The sequence below is a fragment of the Tursiops truncatus genome, chromosome X (genome assembly GCF_011762595.2).
Source record: "Tursiops truncatus isolate mTurTru1 chromosome X, mTurTru1.mat.Y, whole genome shotgun sequence".
In the NCBI taxonomy this organism is placed as follows: Eukaryota; Metazoa; Chordata; class Mammalia; order Artiodactyla; family Delphinidae; genus Tursiops; species Tursiops truncatus.
The window spans coordinates 83,481,651-83,493,701 of record NC_047055.1 but is presented as its reverse complement, the minus strand read 5'-3'; the positions used below and the strand labels follow the sequence as shown (position 1 = coordinate 83,493,701).

General features: G+C 47.4%; 1 non-coding gene across 1 annotated transcript; it reads right to left on the bottom strand.

The window, feature by feature from the left end:
* Nucleotides 1-11,641: 11,641 nt before the first annotated feature.
* TRNAE-UUC (transfer RNA glutamic acid (anticodon UUC)) lies at nt 11,642-11,714 on the bottom strand. The gene has a single exon. It is a non-coding gene; the product is annotated as a tRNA-Glu (tRNA).
* Between the last annotated feature and the right edge of the window lie 337 nt (nt 11,715-12,051).

Genomic DNA, 12,051 nt, shown 5'->3' with positions numbered 1-12,051 from the left:
TGTCCGCGTCTAAGGACAAACGGCGAGTGCCGGCGGCTAGCGTCCAAGACCCGAGAGCAGGCCCAGGCAAGGTCCCGGCCGAGAGTTATTTCACCCGGGGGAGAAAACAACGAGTAGCAGCATCGCACCACCACAACCTCCGGCCTTTGGGCAGACGGCCAGCTCCGCTGCGGGGAGGGGGACAGGAGATTGAGCATGTGTACCTTACTCCTCGGAAAAAGCCTCCATTCAACATTCATATGTTTATATCTGAGAGACTCCTATATGCCGGGCTCTTTGCGGGGCACTGGGGATAACCAGAGGAATAATAAAAGGTTCATGCCTTACAAGAGGGAAGTTGGAAAAAGTTCAATTGGAAAAAGAGATAATTACAGTACAGACACACGAAGGAAGGGACAAAGAACCAGATTCTAGAACCCACACATGGATATCCAAAGATGGAGATTCTGAGAGCCATGTACAGAGAAACATGTCGAGGAAGAGATTGAGAGGAACAGAGATGACCGACAGATTCTCAGAGATATGGATGTGGGGAGCCATTAAGAGAGAAGCTAGGAGACAGACATTCTGAGACAGCTGCTGAGAAGCACAAACCCAAAGAGGCATAAACAGAGAAGCCAAAAACATCTTTCATCAGGTCAGCCTTTGCTACTGTCTTTTTTGTCTAACCTATTTTAAACCCCAAAGCCCAGATGAGATTGGAAACATTTCAGATTGGACCTCAATGAGAGACTGTCATTTAAGACCCAGAACATCCTAGAACATCTTTTAACCAGTATCCCAATTAGAATCCTGAGCCCACCTAATCTATCTAATCTGATTTCTTTCTATGGAAGTATACTTCTCCCCAAACCAAGGTCTTCAGACCATAACCTTAGTCTACATTTTCAGCCTCATTCGGTTGTATGTTTAATCTATCTGAAATATCTCCCTTTGTGTTTTCCCATCCAGGAAGACTTCCCTCTGGGCCTCCTAAATGTTGACCACCGCCACACTCATGGTCACTACACCATATTCATCAAAGGATTTAATACCAGATTCACAATCTTTCTAACAACATGAAGCCCCCCAGCAGTCTATAGCACTCTTCACTGAGCCCAGTATGCTCCAACCACAGTGCCCTCTTTGTGTTCTTCTTTGTTTGTTTTTTAATTTTTATTGGAGTATAGTTGATTTACAATGTTGCGTTAGTTTCAGGTGTACAGCAAAGTGAATCAGTTACACATATACATATATCCACTGTTTTTTTAGATTCTTTTCTCATATTGGCCATTACAGAGTATTGAGTAGAGTTCCCTGTGCTGTACAGTAGGTTCTTATTATTTATCTATTTTATATATAGTAAGTAGTGTGTGTATGTTAATCCCAATCTCCCAATTTATCCCTCCCCCCTGTGTTATCTTTGAATTAGCTATTCCCTCTGTTTGGAATGCTCTCCCCCGATCTTTGCATGACTGTATTTGTTGCTGTTGTTGTTGTTGTTGTTTGGTCATTCAGAGCTAAGCTTAAATGTCACCTCCCCTCCCGGAACTCTCAAGCTGTAAACCACCTAGTTACTATCCCATTGGCTTGGAAGATGTCATCAAGAGGACGTGACCTGGGCTTCCCTGGTGGCGCAGTGGTTGAGAGTCCGCCTGCCGATGCAGTGGATGCGGGTTCGTGCCCTGGTCTGGGAGGATCCCACATGCCGCGGAGCGGCTGGGCCCGTGAGCCATGGCCGCTGAGCCTGTGCGTCCGGAGCCTGTGCTCCTCAACGGGAGGGGCCGCAACGGTGAGAGGCCCGCGTACCGCAAAAAAAAAAAAAAAAAAAAAAAAAAAAAAAAAAAAAAGACTTATTTAATAAAGAGATCTGCATTCCTTAGGACTTATGCTTAGACATATTAAAAAGAGGACGTGACCTCTGGTTGACCACAGAGCTGGACCCAGGCATTGGGAGACTCCTTACCCCCTCCTCTGTCCTTGGAATAGATCCACCATTCCCACAGGTGGAACTGTTTTAAGGACGCAGTCTTGAAAGAGTAAGGTGTTGAGACCATCTGGACTGAATACATTACTGAACCCCCTTAACGCCTCTATATAAACTTTTAAGATTCTGGCAGGTGGGTGTGGAGATCTACTCGCCTTTCGGCCACCCAAAACAAACCTTGGAAGTTCCCTTGCTCATTAAATCTGCCACCTACCAATGCGGAGTGGTCTGCCTCTTTCTTCAGTTTCTCCTTGCCCTCCCTGTTCAGGGGCCAGTTTTTGAATCAACACATTGCATGTTTGAATTCTCTGCATAGCACTTACAGGCCCATCATCTTTTTTCCAAACTTGGGGCCAGATATGCTTTGTAATTCAGAATTTTTTCAATTTTAGAAAGGAAGACATGTACCCTATATTACATAACTCTATATACCGCATATAGTCTATATTACATAACTACTTAGAAAGGTCTGGAGCATCACTTATAATTGAACATTAATTTCTAGAGTCAAAAGTATGAAAATTCACACTGAGTGACTCAAGACTACAAATAACGTCATGCTACTTCAGATCAGGTTTTGTCACCTAACGAGTTTGGGCTCCAAAGTATGAAAAAACAACCTATACTTTTCAGAACTTTTGGCATTGTGGAATTGTGCCTCAGAGGCTTTTGAGTCTTGTCTAACCTGGCCTCGTCTGTGTGTGTATTTGTGTTGTTCTCCCTGTGCTGGAAGGTAAACCCCATGGCAGCAGGGTCTTGTCCTGCTGGTTTACCTCTTGGCTACCTAATGCCAAGAACACTGCCTAGCGTGTACTAGACACTCAATACAAATGAAGGAATGAATCAATCAATCGATCAGCCAATCTTGGAAGAATTTGCTGGCCCAACTTCATGATTCTTTCATCTGCTCAGCTCCAGGGACTTTCACCTCCTCTCTACTTTAACCACCTCTGTCTAAACCGCATTATTAACCTTGTCGTGCCCTGGAATGACTCCCCCACATCTACACACCACTGTCTCTCACTCGGACCGTGTTCTCCCTGTCACCTCAGGTCTCCTCCTCTCCACCACTTCTTTTATCTCCTTGAACCCTGTTGATCTGTGGACCTTTCTATTTTCTCCAGCCCAGCAGCCTCTTCCTACTTTTCTTCTGGACAGTGTAGACCCTCTCTCATTCCTCCTCTCTCTTTACCATTCTCACCAGTGCCCTCAACCCATTTACCCCTTGGCATTCTACCAATTCACCTCCTTGACTTTTCAACAAAGGCTCTGAAGCCAGAGGTCTGGGTTTGAATCTCAGCTTCATCATTTACTAGCTGGATGACCTTGGGCAAGCTACTTTACTGTTGTGCCTCATTATCCTCTTCCATAAAATGAGTGTAATCAAAGCACCTCCCTCGTAGGGTTGTTAGGAATAAATGAGTTAACAACTACATAAGGAAAAGAAAAAGGTACTTAAAACAGTACAGGGCCTTTAGGAAGAGCTATGTAAATGTTAGCTACTGTTACTCTTCAGAGCAGTGTCTCTTAGCCTTTTTTATGCTAAGAACACTTCTGGCAATCTGGTGAAGTCTAAGGAACCCCTTCCCAGAATAATGCATGCATGAGATAAATAAAGATTACAAAAGAAATACTATTACCAAAATAAGAAAGACATCTGTAATGTAGTTATATAAGTGCTTCTTTATTAATACATTAAATACCAAACTCTATCAACAGGTCTAGTGACTACCATGATTTCAAATAGTGATGTAATTTTGAGAGATCTGCAACAGCCATGATATGCTATGAAAATCTGATTTCTATTGGTTACAAAGCCACGGGTACTGCTAATACTACTGTAGTTCGTTACCCACATGCCCTAGAAGGACATGCTATATATCTGTTGGTGATAGTGAAAATAAAGATGCAATTCCCACTCCCACCTCCAAGTCCATGGGCTCCTTGAATTCTCTCTACAGACACTGAAAGGGCTGTGGACCCTGGGTTAAGAACTACTGCATTTAAAGCAAACAGAGGCTATTGGGTGAACACTTCCTCTCTTTTCACCTCCAACCTTGTCTCTACCCACACTCTTCTTTCCTTGGGTCTCAGAGAAGAGAGGTCCTGTCTGAGGCTTGCCCTTCCCACTGGGCTCTGGATCCCAACCCCTCCCACTTCCTTGGGGATTTGTGCCATTGAGCATCCCCTCTCTTATTGTTCGCGCCTCTGTCTGAAGATAATTAGAAAATAGGGAACAGGACTTCCCTGGTGGTCCAGTGGTTAAGACTCCACGCTTCCACTGCAGGGGCATGGGTTCGATCCCTGGTCGGGGAGCTAAGATCCTACGTGCTGCACCACATGGCGCCGCCAAAAAAAAAAAAAAAAAAAGGAAACAGCGCAAACTCAACTTTTGCACACACTCATCAGTTAGGGTGCATGAGGGCCAGAGGTGAGCAAAGAGTCATGTCAGGGACACCAGAACCAGCAACATCCAGCATTACCCAGGGGGTATTAGCTCTACCAGGAGGTGAGCGAAGAACAACAGTGGTCTTCACTCCTGGGAGATAAAAACCACAGGATAACCCATTTAACCCTCGTGGGTGCCTGCAGTTATCCCTGCAAAGGCAGAGCTGCACTAGCTCCGACTCTGAGGTGACATTGGCAAATATAAAGGCCCCCAGCTGATGAGTATGGAGAGCATCTGAAGGTGTGCCTGTAATTTCCGAGTGAGTTGGGGCACAATTCAAATGAATGGCTTAAATTCTGAAGGAGTGTGTGGGATGTGAGAATGACTGTGATGTTTATCTGAGAGCATGCTGAGGACGCATGCTAGCTGAGTGTTTATCATTTGAAGAAATGGGTCTGATGTCTAAATGAGCCTGTTTGATGCCAGCCTAAGGTCATGATGACTTTACCTGTGCCCAAATCAATGGTCATTGTTCAGCCTTTGTGTAATCAGGACTTTCTGGCTGCATCTGACATGGTCGATCACTTCCCTCTCCTAGAAACCACCCCTTGGCTTCCATGACACCTCACTTTCCTGGTTCCTCCTGCTTCTTCTTGGCCTTCTGCCTGAGTTCCTTTTCTGGGGAGCTCATCCATCTCCTGGTTTCAATATCGCCTCTCTGCTGAAGACTTCCTAATCTCCAGGCTTACCTTTTCCACCGAATTTCAGAATGAGATAGCCAATTATTTGCTGGCCCCCTACACCAGATGTCCCTTAGGCACCTCCAACACATGTCCTAAACTAAACTCAGTCCTTGCCTCCAACATTTGTTCTATCTCAGTTGGTAGCAATACCATCTTTCCAGACTCCAAAGCTGGACGCTGGGAATGATGCCCTCTTCACTCCATCTAATCAATTGCCAAATCCTGTTGATCTAACTCCTACATACATCTTAAATCTGGCACTTCCTCTCTCCCATCTTCCTACTATCACTGTCCAAAATCTCTTGCCTGTACTATTATAACTAGTGAGATCCCACTGTTGTCACTCTTAAAAGGATCCTCCAAGAAGCCAGAAGAAACCTCTTCCTAAAACTAAAATTTTATTATGTTACCCCCTCCTTGCTTTAAACCCTTTGAGTGGTTCTCCCCCACTTTTAGGGCTCTCCATAAGTTGCTGCATTCTGACTGTCTGACTTCAGCCTGTATAACACTGTACTTTCCAGCAATGACGAGTGACTTGATACCCCCCACAGTAGTGCTGCCAGATGAGATACAAGATGCTCAGTAATGAAATTTGAATTTCACATAAACAAAAAATAATTTTTAGCATAAGTATCTCCCATGCAATATTTGAGACATACGTATACTAATATTATTTGTTAATAATTAAAATTATTTGTTATTTATCTGAAATTCATATCTGAGTGGGAATCCTCTATTTTTAGTTGCTAAATATGGCACCCCTACCCCACAGATAACCTCCAGGATGGTGAGATATTCCTCTTCAGGCTCCCACGGCTCTCTATGCCCACCTCTGAACCAATACAATACTTACACTCCTGAGAGATCAGGGATGTATTCTTATCTCTTTATCCTTCATTTGCCATACAGGGCCTGGCGCAGAACAGACGGCAGTTTGCTGAGTGAATGAATGCATATGTGTGACATCCCAATAAACCTGCATCATTTGGTGGAATCGATGTGTTGTGATCAGTACACAGCATCAGTTCCACTTGTAGCTACCTTCCCTTCACAGACTTGGAAGAATTACCTCATGGTTTACATATCCACCCAGCAGGCGAGCTAAAAAGCTGGGAGTCATCTGCAGGCTTAGTGAAGCCATCACATGACCAGTTGGGTTTGTTTTTTGTTTGTTTGGAGGGGAGGAGTGGGAGGGAGACAACAGTATTCTGGCAATATGGAGGTCGAGGAAGGCAAAGAGGACGGGAGCAAGGGAGAAAGTGGGGAAGGAAGGGAAAGGGATGTGGACAGCCGGTGGGAAGGCAGGAAAGCGAGCAAGTACGCATGAAGAACCAGGAGAACCAGGAGCCAGCTGGCGCCGGAGCGAGCAGTGACAGCCGCCGCCCGCAGGGGGCGGGAGCCGGGAGGAGGGAGGCTCCGGCAATGCGGGTGGAAGCGTTCTTCTCCCTCCGGGCTCCTCATCATCCCTCCTCCAGGCGGCGCGGAACACCCCCGCCCCACTCCTGGTCAGAGGCGAACACAGGGGCTGGCCCTCACAGGGGCTGGCCCTCTCAGGGCCTCCCAGCTCTCCAGCTAAGGACTTAGACTAGTTTCTCCAACAACTCTGCCGGCCCCCAAATCCCCTCCGCGCCCGCCCGGGTCGAGTTAGGAAAGACTCGGAACAGAATAAAGGGTGTGAGGGAGATGAGTCAGCCCGGGCGGGGCGGCAGTGCCAGTGAAACCCCCGCCAGTGTGACTGGGCGACACCCAGAAGTGGGGGGCCCGCGGGGGCAGGGGTGCCCATTCCGGGTGCGAGACTTTAGAGGCCCTATCTGTGATAAGTCTTGACCATGCACCCACTGAAGGGGCGGCTGGAGGCTGTGGGATCTGGGTCGAGTCTTCTTCGTCTTCCGGCCTCAGTTTCCTCCGCAATCAAGTGGGAATACGAATACTCGCTTTATCCTAGTGTATCATGTCTGGTATAAAAGGTGTCAGTCAGTAGTAACTGTCGTGCTTAGTGCTTGTGCCCTCCACCCTAGGCCACCTGCGCCATGTGAGACTGTCCCATTGGCGGGGATATGGGACACAATGGGGGAGACCCTGATCCGTTGGCACAGGTAGCCCAAAGGTGGCTCAGGCCCCCAAAGAGACTGGCGAAGGGGCTCGTTAGGAGGGAACCCAAAGAGTCCAGCGAAGGGGATTGGCAGGGGACAAGTTCCCCTTTTATTTCTGCCACTCCCAGGTGGGGAAGAAGAGTCGCCTGCTCTGGAACCAAGTACTGGATGGCGATGTACAGGCTGCACCCACTCTAAGCAAGTGAACAGATTCAATATGCTTGTTACTCATTCTTTTTCTTTATTAGAGGGGCTGCTAGCTAAACGGAAGGATTCACACTAAGATTCCAATACGGGGCTGTCCTATAGTCCTGACTGAGTGTGGGAAGACCGGACCCAGGGAGAGGAAGGAGGGCGGCAGGGGGCTCGGAGATGGACAAGTATAGTTTCGCCACCACCCACTCAGCCCATCTCCCCTTCTGGAGCGGTGCACAGCATCTGCGCATGCGCCATCCCCCCCCCGCCCTCCAGCGGGGTCGAGCTGGCCTCCGTGGAGGTGCTGTCCGCGCATGCGCGGCCCCCTCATGAGCTCCCAGTGGGGTCGGAGAGTCCCTTGAGGAGCTGGAGGTGCGATTGAGGGGAGGATTGCGGCCCAACTCATAGGGGGTGGCTGTTAGGAGATGTGGACAAAGCGGCGTGTGACAGCGACAGGTCACAGAGAGAGGAGGAGGAGAAGTGCGGCCGCTCGGGGCGGTTTAGGCAGGCGCAGAGCCCTCAGAGGTAGACAGGCACTAGTGGTTGCTCCTTTCTCCCGGATTGCAATTTGCGGGCCCCTGGGGAGGCAGAAAACCAGAAGACGGAAGGGGGTGGGTGTATTAGACCCGGAGGAAAGCCCTCTCGATCCCGTCCTCACATCTCCATGCCCTAGAAGGGACTCAATCTTAGGTCCAGTGGACCCCAGATCATCCCCCCGAAGAAAAGCTAAATTTGGACAGTAACCGCGCCGGACCCCACCCCCAGTCTTTCGGTCAGTTCCAGGCGCTCACACCACCCTCTGGGGGACTTTGAGTCGAAAAGGGGGTCCCTGGGGCAGGGCAGGGTTGAAAATTGCTGTGGAGTCGTCTCTGTGGCCTAGGAAAACCGCTGCTTCCTCACTGGCCACTGAGGTCGAGGAAGATCCCAGACACGACCAGCCAGCGCCTAGAAGAGTGACTTCAGACCACCGATCAGGCAGTGAAGACTGAAGGAGATTCAAATGGCCCAGTGGGAGACTGGGTTAATGACTCTGACCTCTGACCCCCAGACCCCTGTAAGGAAAGGGAAGGAAGCCTTCGGCTGCTCCGGCTGCAGGTGTGAAGTCACCGAGGCTCCAGGGACCTTGAAGCCTGATGCTTCTTATGAATGAGGATCCCTAGGCCCGGTCACACTATTTAACACTTATATATGATGTTATATATGGTGTTGTGTGTGTTGTCGTGAGGACTAACAAAGTAAATACACTCAAAGTGAGTGTATTTACTTTGTTAGTCCTCACAACAACGCTATGAGGTAGGGATTACAATCATCCCCAGTTTACAGATGAAGAGAGTGCTGAGAAGTTAAGCCACTTTCCAAAGTCACATAACTAGTAAGGAGCAAAGCAGGACTTGAAACTCAAGGCAGTCTGGCTCCAGAGTCTGCACTCCTAAGAGCACAAGCTATAAGCTCTGGGTAAGAGGCCAGATAATAGAGACCCAGTAAAAGGTCAAGCTTGGAACTCGTTTCCTGAGCATCTTCTCTCACACTATTGTGTTTCTCTCACCCCATTTCAGTCTTTGCAACAATCCTGTGAAGAAGGAATTGCTTGGTAACGGAGAAAAAGAGAGGTTCCATATCCTGCCCCAGATTACACAGATAGTAGTTGGACCAAGTTGATGAAGCAACTTTTTTTTTTAATGAAACACCTTTTCATTTATTTATTTACATATTTTTGGTTGCGTTGGGTCTTTGTTGCTGTGTGTGGGCTTTCTCTAGTTGCGTCAAGAGGGGGCTACTCTTTGTTGTGGTGCGCGGGCTTCTCATTGTCGTGGCTTCTCTTGTGGAGCGCGGGCTCTAGGCACGCAGGCTTCAGTAGCTGTGGCATGTGGGCTCAGTAGTTGTGGTGCACAGGCTTAGTTGCTCCGTGGCATGTGGGATCTTCCTGGACCAGGGATCAAACCCATGTCCCCTGCAATGGCAGGCAGATTCTTTCTTTCTTTCTTTAATTAATTAATTTATTTATGGCTGCATTGGGTCTTCGTTGCTGCGCGCGGGCTTTCTTCTAGTTGCAGCGAGCGGAGGCTACTCTATGTTGCAGTGCATGGGCTTCTCGTGGTGGCTTCTCTTGTTGCGGAGCACGGGCTGCGCGGGCTTCAGTAGTTGTGGCATGTGGGCTCAGTAGTTGTGGCTCGCGGGCTCTAGAGCGCAGGCTCAGTAGTTGTGGCTTGCGGGCGTAGTTGCTCCATGGCACGTGGGATCTTCCCGGACCAGGGCTCAAACGTGTGTCCCCTGCATTGGCAGGCGGATTCTTAACCACTGCGCCACCAGGGAAGTCCTGATGAAGAAACTTGATTCAGGTAACAAGTTAACCAAGACAAATGATGAGACTAAAATCTAGGTCTCCTGTCTCACAATCTTGGGGTCTGTATGGTCAGACCACTGAAGATGGCTGTTCTCTTGCTCTCTGTACATCCCCTGCTCTGCCAGTGCCTGCTTCACCTATCCCCTACTCACATGACTGATCTTCCTACATACTTGCCCCAGGCCCCAGCTACTGACGAATGTTCTTATCAGTGGGGCAATGAGGGGCATGCTCCTCTGCTAGTTTCCCTGGTAACCGATGAGCCAACCTGACGTCAATTCCCCCTATAACTGGCAATCTCCTCTTCCACCGGAGCAAAGATTGCAGCTATGTCCTGCCCGCCATCCGCAGCACACGGTGGGATGTCGCTCCAGGACCTTGCTTCAGACATGTAAGATCCCCCCATCCATTAAACCACTGATGTCCCTGTCTCAGACTCTGGGCTCTTTCTTCAGTCTTGAAGCTGGGCAAGCACAGGGCTTATAGGTCTGCGGGGTGCAGCCCAACAGGGTCTTTTTACTATATGCATTTTAACAAACATTTATTTGTTCATTCAGCAAATGTTTGTTGTGCCTGTCATTCTTGGAGACACTTAGGATTCAGCAGTGAACAAAACAGACGTGGTCTCTGTCCCTGAGTCTCTGAGGGAGGGTGACGGTGGAGAGTGTCAAAGATCAACAAAGTTGGACTTTAGTTAAAGCAGTGAAAACAGATTTTGTTCAGTAACTACTGACAGTAGGGGAAAGAGCTGAGCTCCGTTCCAATTTGTGCAGCGTGTTTTAAAGGGAGAATGAGAGAGGAGGGAGGAGAAGGAAGCAGGGGCTCAAGTAGAGTGAGGGAAGTGAAAAATTACAAAAAGCAGGTAAGAGGGTTGGTCAGTGTAAGAGCAATTATGTTGCTCAAAAACTAGGTTCGCCTCTTGGTGGGTGTCAAGCCAAAAGATACAACCAAGTCAAAGAGCAGGAGAAGGAAGGATTTATTACTTGCAGCAAATAAGGAGAACACTGGGGATTTTTTCCAAAGCGGTATCTCCCCGAACAGCAAAATTGGGGAAGTTTTAAGCTAAGGGTGCATGCATATTCATGAAGGGGATTGGGTGGTGTATGCATACACATGGAGGGGCTTGAGCAGAGGAGATTTCAGCATAGAATTGGGGCAAAGGTCATCAGAGTCCAAGCTATAGTTGAAGTCATGACATCAGCAAAGGTCAGCATCATCATCCTTTAGGTTCCACTTGATCTGGTGGTTGAGCACCCGAGGGGGTTTGAATTCTGCAAAACAGCTCAAGAAAGTGCTTCTGGCTAATCTTTACCCTTGAAACAGAACTGGGAGTCTTTACAACTGATTTATTATCTTTGCTATTATTACTTCTCTTGCCTTACAACAGTTTGTTCTTTTGTTCCCTTAAGATCATTATTACTGAGACCTGTTCAAGGGCAAGCATTGTGGCCAGGCTTAGATCACAAAATGGTTTAGGCCTAAAATGGCTTCTCTCTCTCTTTTTTTTATTGAAGTATAGTTGATTTACAATGTTGTGTTAGTTTCCGGTGTACAGCAAAGTGATTCAGTTATACATACATATATATTTTTTCATATTCTTTTCCATTATGGTTTATTACAGAATATTGACTATAGCTCCCTGTGCTATACAGTAGGACCTGTTGTTTATCCATCCTAGATATAATAGTTTGCATCTGCTAATCCCAAACTCCTAGTTCTTCCTTCCCCCACCTCTCCTCCCCCTTGGCAACCACAAGTCTGTTCTTTACATCTGTGAGTCTGTTTCTGTTTCATAGATAAGTTCATTTGTGTCATATTTTAGATTCCACATATAAGTGATATCATATGGTATTTGTCTTTCTCTCTCTCTCTCTCTTTTTTTGGCATGCCGCATGGCTCGAGGGATCTTAATTCCCCGACCAGGGATTGAACCTGGGCCCTCGGCAGTGAAAGTGCCGAGTCCTAACCACTGGACTGCCAGGGAATTCCCTGTCTTTCTCTTTCTTGATTTACTTCACTTAGTATGATAATCTCTAGGTCCAACCATGTTGCTGCAAATGGCATTATTTCATTCTTTTTTATGGCCGAGTAGTATTCCATTGTATACATATACCACATCTTTTTTGTCCATTCATCTGTAGATTGACATTTACGTTGCTTCCATGTCTTGGCAATAGTAAATAGTGCTGCTATTTCTCTGAATATATGCCCAGGAGTGGGATTACTGGATCATATGGCATCTCTTTTTAGTTTTTTGTTTTTTGAGTGAAAGCAGATTTATTCAGGGAAATACATACTCCATAGACAGAGTAGGCCATCTC